We start from the raw sequence: 14,818 nt of genomic DNA, 5'->3' as shown, positions 1-14,818 counted from the left end.
TCTATTCTATGTGTCATACTTGATCATTTCGCGATATTGCCATATTTTTGCTGAAAGGATTTAGTATAGAACAACGACAATAAAGATCGCAACTTTTGGTATCTGATAAAAAAAAGGCTTGCCCCTACTGGAAGTAGCGTGACGTAGTCAGTTGAACATATACGCAAAGTTCCCTATTGTTTACAATGATGGCCGCCAGAAGTGAGAGAGATTCGGACCGAAAAAGCGACGATTTCCCCATTAATTTGAGCGAGGATGAAAGATTTGTAAATGAGGAAAGTGCAAGTGAAGGACTAGTGGGGAGTTGAAGATGCTGTGAGAGCCGGGTGGGACCTGATATTCGGCTGGAAATGACTACTACAGTAAATAAACAAAAGACATAAATATACTCTATTAGCCACAACACAACCAGGCTTATATTTAATATGCCACAAATTAATCCCGCATAAAAACACCTAGGTGTTTGTTATGCTAGCTCCTAGCTACTAGCTCGAGCTAGTTATAGCTCGAGCGGGTAATATGGACGGGATCCCGTATATATAACCCGCCAATACAATTCAAACACCTGCACAACACACACACTCACTCAGCCCAAACAACCGTTCACCTAACCCAAGGTTCATAAACCTTATATATTTAATCAAAGTTACGTACATGACACGCACGTACTGGCAAGCAATCAAATGTTTGATAGCGCGCGGGTGGGACCTGATATCCAGCTGGGAATGACTACAACAGTAAATAAACACAAGACATATACTCTATTAGCCACAACACAACCAGGCTTATATTTAATATGCCACAAATTAATCCTAATGCTAGCTTCTAGCTACTAGCTCGAGCTAGTTATAGCAAGCGATCAAATGTTTGGAAGCGCAGCTGTGTACTCACGGTATCGCAACTGTGTATCCAAATCAAAGTCCTCCTGGTAAGAGTCTCTGTTGTCCGAGTTCTTCGATCTTGACTGCATCTTTCGGGAATGTAAACAAAGAAGCGCCGGCTGTAAAATAGACACTTCGCACCGACAACTTTCTTCTTTGCTTGCTCAGCTTCTTTCTCCATAATGCAATGAACAAATTGCAACAGATTCACCAACACAGATGTCCAGAATACTGTGGAATATTGACATGAAAACAGAGCTATTTCGTATTGGCTTCAATGGTGTCCGAATACTTCCGTTTCAATGATTGACGTCACGCGCATACGTCAACCCTCAGAGGCGTTTCGAACCGGAAGTTTAGCGGGAAATTTAAAATTGCACTTTATAAGTTAACCCGGCCGTATTGGCATGTGTTGCAATGTTAAGATTTCATCATTGATATATAAACTATCAGACTGCGTGGTCAGTAGTAGTGGCTTTCAGTAGGCCTTTAAAGCAGCCAGCTTGCAATGAAAGGGGACTGGGTTCAAATCCCATTCAGGTCAGTTGCTAACTAGGAAAACTCCAGCCGGAGGAGTCAGTGCTTAATACCATAGTTTACTGAGACAGTCAAAAAATATGTCAAGGTTAAAGCAGTTAGCTCCCAATCAAAGGGGACTGGGTTCAAATCCCAGTCAGGTTCATCGGCTTGCCAAGTCAAAGAATGCAGGAGTGGGAACGCTGGACAACGTGGGGGTGTATCACCTCCCCCACACAGTAAAGCTAAGTGGTAGCTACTAAATTAACTTATAGTTAAAAAGGTAAGTATGGGTAATAATAATCATAAGTCAATGATAATCTCGGGGCTTAGCTCCTCCAGTGTTCCGAGGCTAAAGTTGGTAAAAACTTGTTTTCTTTAGCGCACCTGTTTCAGGTCCTTCAGGGAAATGAGGCCTCATTTTGTCACCTGGTGTCCTCCGGCAGCCACAGAACGACACCACGCGGGAAGTCCTGTATACTCAAATTAAATTACATTATGCCGTCCCACCTCGGAGGCCATTTAAAATGGTTTTAAGTTGTAAAAATACTTAAGGCTGTCATCAATCAATCAATCAATGTTTACTTATATAGCCCTAAATCACGAGTGTCTCAAAGGGCTGCACAAGCCACAACGACATCCTGGGCTCAGATCCCACATCAGGGCGAGGAAAGTCTCAACCCAATGGGACAATGAGAAACCTTGGAGGGGACCGCAGATGTGGGGACACCCCCTGGGCCACCGGTGCAATGGACGTCGAGTGGATCTAGCATAATATTGTGAGAGTCCAGTCCATAGTGGATCTAACATAATAGTGTCAGAGTCCAGTCCATAGTGGATCTAACATAATAGTGTCAGAGTCCAGTCCATAGTGGATCTAACATAATAGTGTCAGAGTCCAGTCCATAGTGGATCTAACATAATAGTGTCAGAGTCCAGTCCATAGTGGATCTAACATAATAGTGAGAGTCCAGTCCATAGTGGATCTAACATAATAGTGAGAGTCCAGTCCATAGTGGATCTAACATAATAGTGTCAGAGTCCAGTCCATAGTGGATCTAACATAATAGTGTCAGAGTCCAGTCCATAGTGGATCTAACATAATAGTGTCAGAGTCCAGTCCATAGTGGATCTAACATAATAGTGTCAGAGTCCAGTCCATAGTGGATCTAACATAATAGTGAGAGTCCAGTCCATAGTGGATCTAACATAATAGTGAGAGTCCAGTCCATAGTGGATCTAACATAATAGTGAGAGTCCAGTCCATAGTGGATCTAACATAATAGTGTCAGAGTCCAGTCCATACTGGATCTAACATAATAGTGAGAGTCCAGTCCATAGTGGATCTAACATAATAGTGAGAGTCCAGTCCATAGTGGATCTAACATAATAGTGAGAGTCCAGTCCATAGTGGATCTAACATAATAGTGAGAGTCCAGTCCATAGTGGATCTAACATAATAGTGTGAGAGTCCAGTCCATAGTGGATCTAACATAATAGTGAGAGTCCAGTCCATAGTGGATCTAACATAATAGTGTGAGAGTCCAGTCCATAGTGGATCTAACATAATAGTGAGAGTCCAGTCCATAGTGGATCTAACATAATAGTGTGAGAGTCCAGTCCATAGTGGATCTAACATAATAGTGAGAGTCCAGTCCATAGTGGATCTAACATAATAGTGTGAGAGTCCAGTCCATAGTGGATCTAGCATAATATTGTGAGAGTCCAGTCCATAGTGGATCTAACATAATAGTGTGAGAGTCCAGTCCATAGTGGATCTAACATAATAGTGAGAGTCCAGTCCATAGTGGATCTAACATAGTGTGAGAGTCCAGTCCAAAGTGGATCTAACATAATAGTGAGAGTCCAGTCCATAGTGGATCTAACATAATAGTGTGAGAGTCCAGTCCATAGTGGATCCAACATAATAGTGAGAGTCCAGTCCATAGTGGATCTAATATAATAGTGTGAGTCCAGTCCATAGTGGATCTAACATAACAGTGTGAGAGTCCAGTCCATAGTGGATCTAACATAATAGTGAGAGTCCAGTCCATAGTGGATCTAACATAATAGTGTGAGAGTCCAGTCCATAGTGGATCTAACATAATAGTGTGAGAGTCCAGTCCATAGTGGATCTAACATAATAGTGAGAGTCCAGTCCATAGTGGATCTAACATAATAGTGTGAGAGTCCAGTCTATAGTGGATCTAACATAATAGTGTGAGAGTCCAGTCCATAGTGGATCTAACATAATAGTGAGAGTCCCGTCCATAGTGGATCTAACATAATAGTGTGAGAGTCCAGTCCATAGTGGATCTAGCATACTATTGTGAGAGTCCAGTCCATAGTGGATCTAACATAATAGTGAGAGTCCAGTCCATAGTGGATCTAACATAATAGTGTGAGAGTCCAGCCCATAGTGGATCCAACATAATAGTGAGAGTCCAGTCCATAGTGGATCAAACATAATAGTGTGAGAGTCCAGTCCATAGTGGATCTAACATAATAGTGAGAGTCCAGTCCATAGTGGATCCAACATAATAGTGTGAGAGTCCAGTCCATAGTGGATCTAACATAATAGTGAGAGTCCAGTCCATAGTGGATCCAACATAATAGTGAGAGTCCAGTCCATAGTGGATCTAACATAATAGTGTGAGAGTCCAGTCCATAGTGGATCCAACATAATAGTGAGAGTCCAGTCCATAGTGGATCAAACATAATAGTGAGAGTCCAGTCCATAGTGGATCAAACATAATAGTGTGAGAGTCCAGTCCATAGTGGATCTAACATAATAGTGAGAGTCCAGTCCATAGTGGATCCAACATAATAGTGAGAGTCCAGTCTATAGTAGATCTAAGATAATAGTGAGAGTCCAGTCCATAGTGGATCTAACATAATAGTGAGAGTCCAGTCCATAGTGGATCTAACATAATAGTGAGAGTCCAGTCCATAGTGGATCTAACATAATAGTGTGAGTCCAGGCCATAGTGGATCTAATATAATAGTGTGAGAGTCCAGTCCATAGTGGATCTAACATAATAGTGAGAGTCCAGTCCATAGTGGATCTAACATAATAGTGAGAGTCCAGTCCATAGTGAATCTAACATAATAGTGTGAGAGTCCAGTCCATAGTGGATCTAACATAATAGTGAGAGTCCAGTCCATAGTGGATCCAACATAATAGTGAGAGTCCAGTCCATAGTGGATCCAACATAATAGTGAGAGTCCAGTCCATAGTGGATCTAACATAACAGTGTGAGAGTCCAGTCCATAGTGGATCTAACATAATAGTGAGAGTCCAGTCCATAGTGGATCTAACATAAAAGTGTGAGAGTCCAGTCCATAGTAGATCTAACATAATAGTGAGAGTCCAGTCCATAGTGGATCTAACATAATAGTGTGAGAGTCCAGTCCATAGTGGATCTAACATAATAGTGTGAGAGTCCAGTCTTTAGTGGATCTAACATAATAGTGTGAGAGTCCAGTCCATAGTTGATCTAACATAATAGTTAGAGTCCAGTCCATAGTGGATCTAACATAATAGTGTGAGAGTCCAGTCCATAGTGGATCTAACATAATAGTGAGAGTCCAGTCCATAGTGGATCTAACATAATAGTGAGAGTCCAGTCCATAGTGAATCTAACATAATAGTGTGAGAGTCCAGTCCATAGTGGATCTAACATAATAGTGAGAGTCCAGTCCATAGTGGATCTAACATATTAGTGAGAGTCCAGTCCATAGTGGATCCAACATAATAGTGAGAGTCCAGTCCATAGTGGATCTAACATAATAGTGAGAGTCCAGTCCATAGTGGATCTAACATAATAGTGAGAGTCCAGTCCATAGTGGATCTAACATAATAGTGAGAGTCCAGTCCAAAGTGGGGCCAGCAGGAGACCATCCCGAGCGGAGACAGGCCAGCAGCGCAGAGACGTCCCCAACCGATGCACAGACGAGCGGTCCACCCCGGGTCCCGACTTTGGACAGCCAGCACTTCATCCGTGGCCACCGAACCTGTGCCCCCCCCCGCCCCCCCCCCCCCTCCCCCCCCCCCCCCCTCCACAAAGGAGAGGGGGGTAGAGCAGAAAGGAAACGGCAGATCAACTGGTCTAAAAGGGGGTCTATTTAAAGGCTAGAGTATACAAATGAGTTAAGATGGGACTTAAATGCTTCTACTGAGGTACTGAGGTCTGTCAAAAATGAGAAAACTTATCCCTTTTGAATAGTTTCTGTACCTCTGTTTCTTACAGTTTGTTGACTTAGCACTGGATTGATACGCGGACATGACAAAGGAGGTATTTGATACCGAGAAGAGTTTACATGTTTTGTGTTTTGTTCAATCCCACAGAGACTGTGACTTAAAGTTGAATCCTGGCTTTGTAGATACACTGAGACCAAGTCTAAGCTCATTGTGTTTTTGAAACTGTACCAATTTCCTCAGAATTTTCAACAAACTTGAAGTGTTTTGTGCAGAGGATTATTTGCGATTTGTACGTTTTCAGAATGTGCTTGTTCTATTTTTGGCCAAAGTAAAACAAAGAAAACAACCTGGAGTTGTCTTTATTTTTAAGTTATCATGCCATGATTTTACCAGTCCGTGCCCACGGACTGGTAAAATCAGATTTTCCTCCATGCGGCCCCTGAGCTAAAATGAGCTTGACACCCCTGTATTATTCAATCAATCAATGAATCAATCAATGTTTATTTATATAGCCCTGAATCACAAGTGTCTCAAAGGGCTGTACAAGCCACAACGACATCCTCGGTACAGAGCCCACATACGGGCAAGGAAAACTCACCCCAGTGGGACGTCAATGTGAATGACTATGAGAAACCTTGCAGAGGACCGCATATGTGGGTAACCCCCCCCCTCTAGGGGAGACCGAAAGCAATGGATGTCGAGTGGGTCAGACATAATATTGTGAAAGTCCAACACATCAGCGAAAGTCCAGTCCATGGCGCGGCCAGCAGGAACCATCCCGAGCGGAGACGGGTCAGCAGCGTAGAGATGTCCCCATCCGATGAACAGGCTAGCGGTCCACCCCAGAGCAGAGTAGAAAAGAAAAGAAACGGCAGATCAACTGGTCTAAAACGGGAGTCTATTTAAAGGCTAGAGTATACAAATGAGTTTTAAGATGAGACTTAAATGCTTCTATTGAGGTAGCATCTCTAACTTTTACCGGGAGGGCATTCCATAGTATTGGAGCCCGAATAGAAAACGCTCTATAGCCCGCAGACTTTTTTTGGGCTCTGGGAATCACTAATAAGCCGGAGTTCTTTGAATGCAGATTTCTTGTCGGGACATATGGTACAATACAATCGGCGAGATAGGCTGGAGCTAAACCGTGTAGTATTTTATACGTGAGTAGTAAAACCTTAAAGTCGCATCTTAGGTGCACAGGAAGCCAGTGCAGGTGAGCCAGTATAGGCGTAATATGATCAAACTTTCTTGTTTTTGTCAAAAGTCTAGCAGCCACATTTTGTACCAACTGTAATCTTTTAATGCTAGACATAGGGAGGCCCGAAAATAAAACGTTACAGTAATCGAGACGAGATGTAACGAACGCATGAATAATGATCTCAGCATCGTTTGTGGACAAAATGGAACGAATTTTAGCGATATTACGGAGATGAAAGAAGGCCGTTTTAGTAACACTCTTAATGTGTGACTCAAACGAGAGAGTTGGGTCGAAGATAATACCCAGATTCTTTACCGAGTCGCCTTGTTTAATTGTTTGGTTGTCAAATGTTAAGGTGGTATTATTAAATAGATGTCGGTGTTGAGCAGGACCGATAATCAGCATTTCCGTTTTCTTAGCGTTGAGTTGCAAAAAGTTAGCGGACATCCATTGTTTAATTTCATTAAGACACGCCTCCAGCTGACTAATGCGTGTTGGTCAGCTTTAGGGGCATGTAGAGTTGGGTGTCATCAGCATAACAGTGAAAGCTAACACCGTATTTGCGTATGATGTCACCTAGCGGCAGCATGTAAATACTAAAGAGTGCAGGGCCAAGAACCGAACCCTGGGGAACTCCGCACGTTACCTTAACATAGTCCGAGGTCACATTGTTATGGGAGACACACTGCATCCTGTCAGTAAGATAAGAGTTAAACCAAGACAAGGCTAAGTCTGACATCCCAATACGCGTTTTGATACGCTCTAATAAAATATTATGATCAACAGTATCGAAAGCGGCGCTAAGATCAAGAAGCAGCAACATAGATGAAGCATCAGAATCCATCGTCAGCAATAGATCATTAGTCATTTTTGCGAGGGCTGTCTCCGTAGAGTGATTTGCCCTGAAACCGGATTGAAAAGGTTCACAGAGATTGTTAGACGCTAAGTGTTCATTTAGCTGCTGTGCGACAATTTTTTCGAGGATTTTCGAGATAAACGGAAGGTGGGACACCGGCCGGTAGTTCACCATGAGGTCAGGATCGAGGTTAGGTCTTTTGAGTAGAGAATGAATAACCGCTTTTTTGAATGCTAGGGGAACAGTGCCAGAGGAAAGTGATAAGTTTATAATATTTAACACTGATGGACCTAATAAAACAAAAAGCTCCTTGATAAGTTTCCCAGGAATTGGGTCAAGTAAACATGTTGTTTGTTTTGTCCCATTTACACATTTTAACAATTCCTCCAATGTTATTTCATCAAAGAGAGAGAAACTATTTTGGAGGGCAATGTCCGTCGTATATACAGTCGTATCTGTGTTAATAGAACCCAGTTGTAGCTGAGGTGCATTGTCTTTAATCTCTTTTCTATTGACTTCAATTTTCTTATTAAAGAAATTCATAAAGTCATCTGCTGAGTGGGTGGAGCTACTGGGAGGAGTCCCTTGTTGGGTTAGCGATGCTACTGTACTAAACAAAAATTTAGGATCATTTTTGTTGAGGTGGATGAGATTTGAGTAATATTTAGCTTTAGCTGAGGTAAGCATGCGTTTATAAGTTATTAAACTATCACTCCATGCTTGATGGAAAACCTCAAGTTTAGTCGCACGCCATTTGCGTTCCAGCTTTCTACATGATAATTTCTGGGCTTTAGTTTCTTCTGTAAACCATGGGGTACGCCTTTTAGGGGCCCTTTTTAGCTTTAGCGGTGCTACACTATCAATGGTGTCGCGCAGGGCGTCGTTAAAGTTGTTAGTGAGGTTATCAATAGAGCCCACATAATTTGGGAATGGTGCCATTACCGAAGGCAGTAGGTCAGTAAGAGTCGTCGTTGTGGCAGCATTAATGTTGCGGCTGCTATAGTAGTTATTATTATTATTATTAGTTTGTTGACAATGAGTCAGAACTTCGAATTTTATAAGGTAATGATCGGACATTACTTTAGTGTACGGGAGTATCGTAACTTTGGAGGTGGTGACACCCCTGACAAGCACTAGATCTATCGTATTACCGTTGCGATGCGTGGGTTCATTTATTATTTGTGTAAGACCACAGCTATCAATTATAGTCTGGAGCGCCACGCATGGAGGGTCCGATGGGGTATTCATATGGATGTTAAAGTCTCCCATTATGATTATATTGTCGGCGTGCGTCACTAGATCAGCAACGAACTCTGAAAATTCATTGATAAAGTCCGAATAGGGCCCTGGGGGGCGGTAGATGACAGCCAGGTGCAGAGGCAGCGGTGTGACAAACCTCACAGTAAGCACCTCAAACGAGTTATATTTATTATTTAGGTCCGAGGTAAGGCTAAAGTTTTTGTTGTATATTAGTGCAACACCCCCACCCCTTTTAATGGGACGGGCAATATGCGTTCCCGAATAGCCAGGAGGAGACGCCTCACCCAGCGCAAAAAATTCGTCTGGTTTGAGCCAGGTCTCGGCTAGACCAACGACATCAAGATTGTTGTCTCTAATGACTTCATTAACTAATAACGTTTTGGAAGACAATAACCTTATGTTTAAAAAGCCCATATTATAGGTAGTGGGCTGTTTTGAGGAGTTTTTGTTGAAAGTATCCGTAGTAGTAATATTAATAATGTTACGTTTATTATGCGTAGTGCACTTTAAATAATTTCGACCATATCTAGGAATTGATATGACAGGAATTTTTAGATTGTTTGCCACCTCAGTAAAATGCATGTCCACCTCTGACGCAGAAAAAACATTATGTGAGTTGTATATTATTCTAAGAGAATTGCTATGTGTGCAGGGATTTACCAGCCTGGCGCTGGCTAGTTCTAGCTTAACAGACTCCTTATTAGCGCTTCTTTGTGGATTAGCATTTAGCTTTTTCGTTAGCTCCGCTAACAACAACGCCTTTAGCTTTGTTGTTAGTCCTGCCCGACATCCCCGCTTCTGCTTCCAAGCGCACCGCTTACGTCTCTTTCGTTGACGGTCTCCGCTGGTAGTGGACGCCGCTGCTTCAAAGGCCACTGCTGGATGTAGCTCGCGTAGAATTCCCAAGCTAGCGAGTAGGTCCACCGTACACACATCTTTCAGCCCAAAATGGCCCGATCTCTCCACATCCAGAATCGTAAGTCGGTCGTAAGTGATCACGGAGTGAACACGCTGTGAGCCAGCCATGAAATTGACTGAATTGACGGGTATTTTTGCCAAATCGGTCTACACTTCCAAGAGCGCTCGCAAGAAGCTGCCGCCGTGAAGCGCCGCCATGTTGATCTGTATTTTGTAAAGTGTCCTTGGGTTTTTTGAAAGAAACGTATACGTTAAATGTATTACATACATTATATATGTATTAAAATCCTCCATTATAATTATATTATCTGCGTGCGACAAACTCTGAAAATGCACTGATAAAGTTCGAATAGGGCCCAGGGGGGGCGGTAGATAACAGCCAGGTAGAGAGTTAAGTAAGTCCCTGAGTGCAGGAGGACTTTAAGGATTTAAATCAGACTTACTTATTTCCATCCATCTTCTTCCGCTTATCCGAGGTCAGGTCACGGGGCAGCAGCCTAAGCAGGGAAGCCCAGACTTCCCTCTCCCCAGCCACTTCGTCCAGCTCCTCCCGGGGGATCCCAAGGCATTCCCAGGCCAGCTGGGAGACATAGTCTTCCCAACGTGTCCTGGGTCTTCCCCGTGGCCTCCTACCGGTCGGATGTGCCCTAAACACCTCCCTAGGCAGGCGTTCAGGTGGCATCCTGACCAGATGCCCAAACCACCTCATCTGGCTCCTCTCCATGTGGAGGAGCAGCGGCTTTACTTTGAGCTCCCCCCGGATGGCAGAGCTTCTCACCCTATCTCTAAGGGAGAGCCCCGCCACCCGGCGGAGGAAACTCATTTCGGCCGCTTGTACCCGTGATCTTGTCCTTTCGGTCATAACCCAAAGCTCATGACCATAGGTGAGGATGGGAACGTAGATCGGCCGGTAAATTGAGAGCTTTGCCTTCCGGCTCAGCTCCTTCTTCACCACAACGGATCGATACAGCGTCCGCATTACTGAAGACGCCGCACCGATCCGCCTGTCCATCTCACCATCCACTCTTCCCTCACTCGTGAACAAGACTCCGAGGTACTTGAACTCCTCCACTTGGGGCAGGGTCTCCTCCCCAACCCGGAGATGGCACTCCACCCTTTTCCGGGTGAGAACCATGGACTCGCCTTCAAGTCCGAGTCCAGACTTACTTATTTGGCTTAAAAAATGTATTTAGACATAAATTTTAGGCCACATCGCCCATTCCTGTGTATCTTTTGTCCAAGATTAATAAATATTCTGCTGAAAGATTCCTAAATTTGTGTTATAGGTGATGGCATCCACCAACGAGACCTGCAACTTTCAGACCTACCAGATTGCGGTTCTGGGTTTATTGGACACGCTCACGGTGCTGATCGGCCAGCCGCTGGTGGCCTGCCTGCTGTGGCTGACTTTCACGTCAAAGCGCGCGCACCTGGACGTGCTCAACATCAACCTGGCGCTCTTCCACAACTGCCAGTTCGGCATGAGCTTGGCTCACCTGTGCATCATGCTGGGGCGGCCCCGCGCGCATATACCGGTGCTCCAGTCCCTGCTGGCGTACGCGCAAACGGGCGGGCCCATGAGTTTGTGCCTGATCTGCATGGAGCGCTACGTGGCAGTGCTGCACCCCACCTACTACTCCTATCTGAGGCAGTATCCCGTCAGGGAGCTGTGCGCCGCCGCCGTGTGGCTCGTCTCGCTGCCCGTCGCCTTCTTTGTGGGGTTCACCGAGCGGGTCTTCAACCCCAGCATGGGGCACGCATACAAGATAATACCCTTCTGCGTATTGGTGCCCATGGTCGTCCTGGTGCATCTGTCCAGCGTCAGGATCACGCAGACCCTGCGGCAGGCCGGACCCGGCAAGGCCATGCTACACCCGTCTAAGAGGCGCGCCCTCAACACCGTGCAAGCCACCAGTGTCCTGACCTTGCTTTGTTACATCCCCGTCAGCGTCCTCACGCAACTCAGAATGGATAAAGATGTGATCATGTGCCTCCTCACACCTATTTGTGTCACTTTGCTGTCTGTGGCCAGTGTAGTGCACCCCGCCTGCTACCTGTACACCCACCTCAAGTGAGCCTCCGGTCTACACTTCCGACTCCTCCATCCATCCATTTTCTACCGCTTATCCCTTTCGGGGGTGCTGGAGCCTATCTCAACTACAATCGGGTGGAAGGCGGCGTACACCCTGGACAAGTCGTCAGCTCATCGCAGGGCCAACACAAATAGACAGACAACATTCACACTCACCTTCACACACTAGGGCCAATTTAGTGATGCCAATCAACCTATCCCCAGGTTGCCAATCAACCTATCCCCAGGTTGCCAATCAACCTATCCCCAGGTGCATGTCTTTGGGTGAAAGCCGTAGTACCCGCAGGGAACCCACGCAGACACAGGGAGAACATGCAAACTCCACACAGAAAGATCCCGAGCCAAGGATCCAACCCAGGACCTTCGTATTGCGAGGCAGACTCACTAACCCCCTCCTCCCTTAGAGTACCTTTTTGTCCAGACTATAGAGCGCATCGGTTTATAAGTTGCACCCACTGAATTTTATAAGCAAACTATTTTTTTTCTTTTGATTAGACACATTTCTGTCAATAGTGTCATTTAAGTCCTCAACTGACTCGGGATCTGGAATCTTTTCTTTCTCTCTGGCACTCATGGAGGGCGGACGCTCCCCTTTCCTCTCCCTGATCTCTCCTGCTTGCTTCTTTGTCTTGTCTTAACTTTCTTGTTGCCTCTTTTTGCACTGCTCTCCAAATCTAAACATTGAAACTATTTAACTGGCCTCAATGAAATTGTCAAGATCTTGGGTTTGGGGGAACCTGCTTGTCGTGACGAAGCGGTTGTTGCTGGACACACCACGGACTCTTGGGAGAAGAAGGAGTGCCGCGTGCCTGGCGAAATCTACCTATTGGGAATTATGACAACAGGACATCTGCTGATTGGAGTAAGCGTTGCTCTGGTTTGTCCACAAATTGGAAGTTGCTGGCAGTCTTCAAAGTACCCCAAAGCTGCCACAAATGATTGGAAGATGCGGGAAGAACTGTGGACACTCTTGTGATTTTGGATCACATCGGACTGTCTGCCCTGCAGGATTTTGAGGACCAGTCATAGACAATTTAGAGTGAAAAGCACTTTTTTTTTTTCACTCGTATACAAAACATTCTAACTTGGATTGTTTCCCCGGCTTGGAGACTCTCCCGATTACACGGTTACTCTGCCGAGCTGAGCTCTAGACAGCACAGACACTCAACATTTTCAGACTGTAATTACTGGTTTGCAAAAAATATTTTTAACTCAAATAGGTGAAATTAGATAATCTCCCACGTAGGGATGATACTCGAACCCGGTTTTCCCGGTTGTTCGATAAGAAAAGAACTGAGTCCTCGGACTCGAATCCCTTTTTGAGAACCGGTACCCGTTATCGAGACCACTATAGTAAAGAAAAAGAGTTGGTTCTTTATTCGAATCCCTGGGAACGAATCTCGTCCCGACAAGAAATGCCCCGTGTGACATCACAAGAAATGACGTTACGTAGCTCAGTCATTAGGCGCAGATAGGAAAAGCAGGAAAAAAATGGACCGGGAAAAGTGCTCCAGGGCATGGCTTAATTTCACCAAAAAAAACGAGGAAGCGGCAATATGCAATTATTGCCAGGCTTCGCTCTCGTGTAAGCGGGGGAAGCACAACAAGCGCGTCGTGTCTTCGAAGCAGCGGCAGAGACCACGAAGAACGCCCCTCTTCTTCTGCCAGCTGCCCCAGTCCCAGCTACAGTGGCGGTGACGCCGGTTAGTAGCTAACGTTAACTGTTGCCGGTTAATTTCCATATCTGCTCACTTGTAGTAACGTTACCTCTTATGTCAACCAGGACTGCAGTAATGTTAGCTAGACTAACGTTACCTAAACATAGTCAGTGGCTAACGGTAACGTTAACGTGAACCTTTTTGTATGTGTCTGATAACGTTAACGTTATCTTGTAATCTACACCACGACAAAGTTTGCAAGCATGTCTAATAAACTAGTGCTTTCTTTATTTCTTTAGTTTATTTGGAACATGAACACACTTACAGTATAATAAATCACAGTTTCATATAACTTCACTTCACAGGAGTATGACGAAGTAAAGCATATTTAATCCTAACCCTTTCCCACTTCATAGCGTTTACAAATATATACATCATTTACTGACGTTTTTATAATAAAATATATGTGAATTAGTATACACAACAGTTTTGTAATATGTAATTTATTAATTCAGTCATTATTAATATACTGAGATGAAGAATATCTTATTTTCAATAAGGTTGAAAGTATTTCTCATAATTCTTCTTCTTTGTACTTTGTAAGCGCTATTATTTTGAACAACCTCTTGAACTGGATCATATCAGTACAATGTTTAACTTCTTTACTTCATCTATTCCATCATTTAATTCCACATCATTTTAGCTGTTTGCAATTTTACCAAATCATCGAACTTTAATATTTTTGACTCAATAAATAAAGTGTTTGTATGTTCTCTATATCCAACATCATGTATCAGTCTAATTCATCTTTTTTGTAACACGGTTAACGAATGTAGCGCACATTTGTAGTTATTTCCCCACATTTCTGCACAATAACTCAGATATGGTAATACTATAGTAGCGAGCAGTAGAGAATGTGAAGTGATTTGTTAAACCAAATATTGTGTGTTTTTTTCCATATACAACAACCTATCTGGACTAGATAAGAGAATCGATAAGGAATCGGTTCGATAAGAGGATTCGATAATAGGCTCAAACTCGATAATTTCTTATCAAACATCATCTCTACTCCCACGGCACACTACAGTGGTTGAAAAACACCGGTGCAGACTAGCAACTAATTTCGCTAGCTACACGCTCTGTCACGTTTTTGATGATTTCTGTCTTTAATATCAACCACTTTTCCTTCTCAGTCACACTCACTTTCTTCCTTCCCGTGACAACAAAAAACAAAGTCC

The 14,818-nt window shown here is 44.0% G+C and overlaps 1 protein-coding gene across 1 annotated transcript in view; it reads right to left on the bottom strand.

Annotated features, from left to right (window-relative positions):
• Window positions 1–6,409: 6,409 nt before the first annotated feature.
• The window catches only part of si:ch73-196l6.5 (riboflavin transporter 2), a 17,319-nt gene continuing 8,910 nt past the window's right edge, over window positions 6,410–14,818 (bottom strand). Inside the window, exon 5 of the mRNA XM_062046238.1 lies at window positions 6,410–6,427. The gene's annotated coding sequence lies outside the window, so the exon portion shown is untranslated. The remainder of the gene's footprint in view (window positions 6,428–14,818) is intronic.

The sequence above is a fragment of the Entelurus aequoreus genome, linkage group LG05 (genome assembly GCF_033978785.1).
Source record: "Entelurus aequoreus isolate RoL-2023_Sb linkage group LG05, RoL_Eaeq_v1.1, whole genome shotgun sequence".
Taxonomy (NCBI): Eukaryota; Metazoa; Chordata; class Actinopteri; order Syngnathiformes; family Syngnathidae; genus Entelurus; species Entelurus aequoreus.
This window is presented reverse-complemented; position numbering and strand designations above follow the sequence as displayed.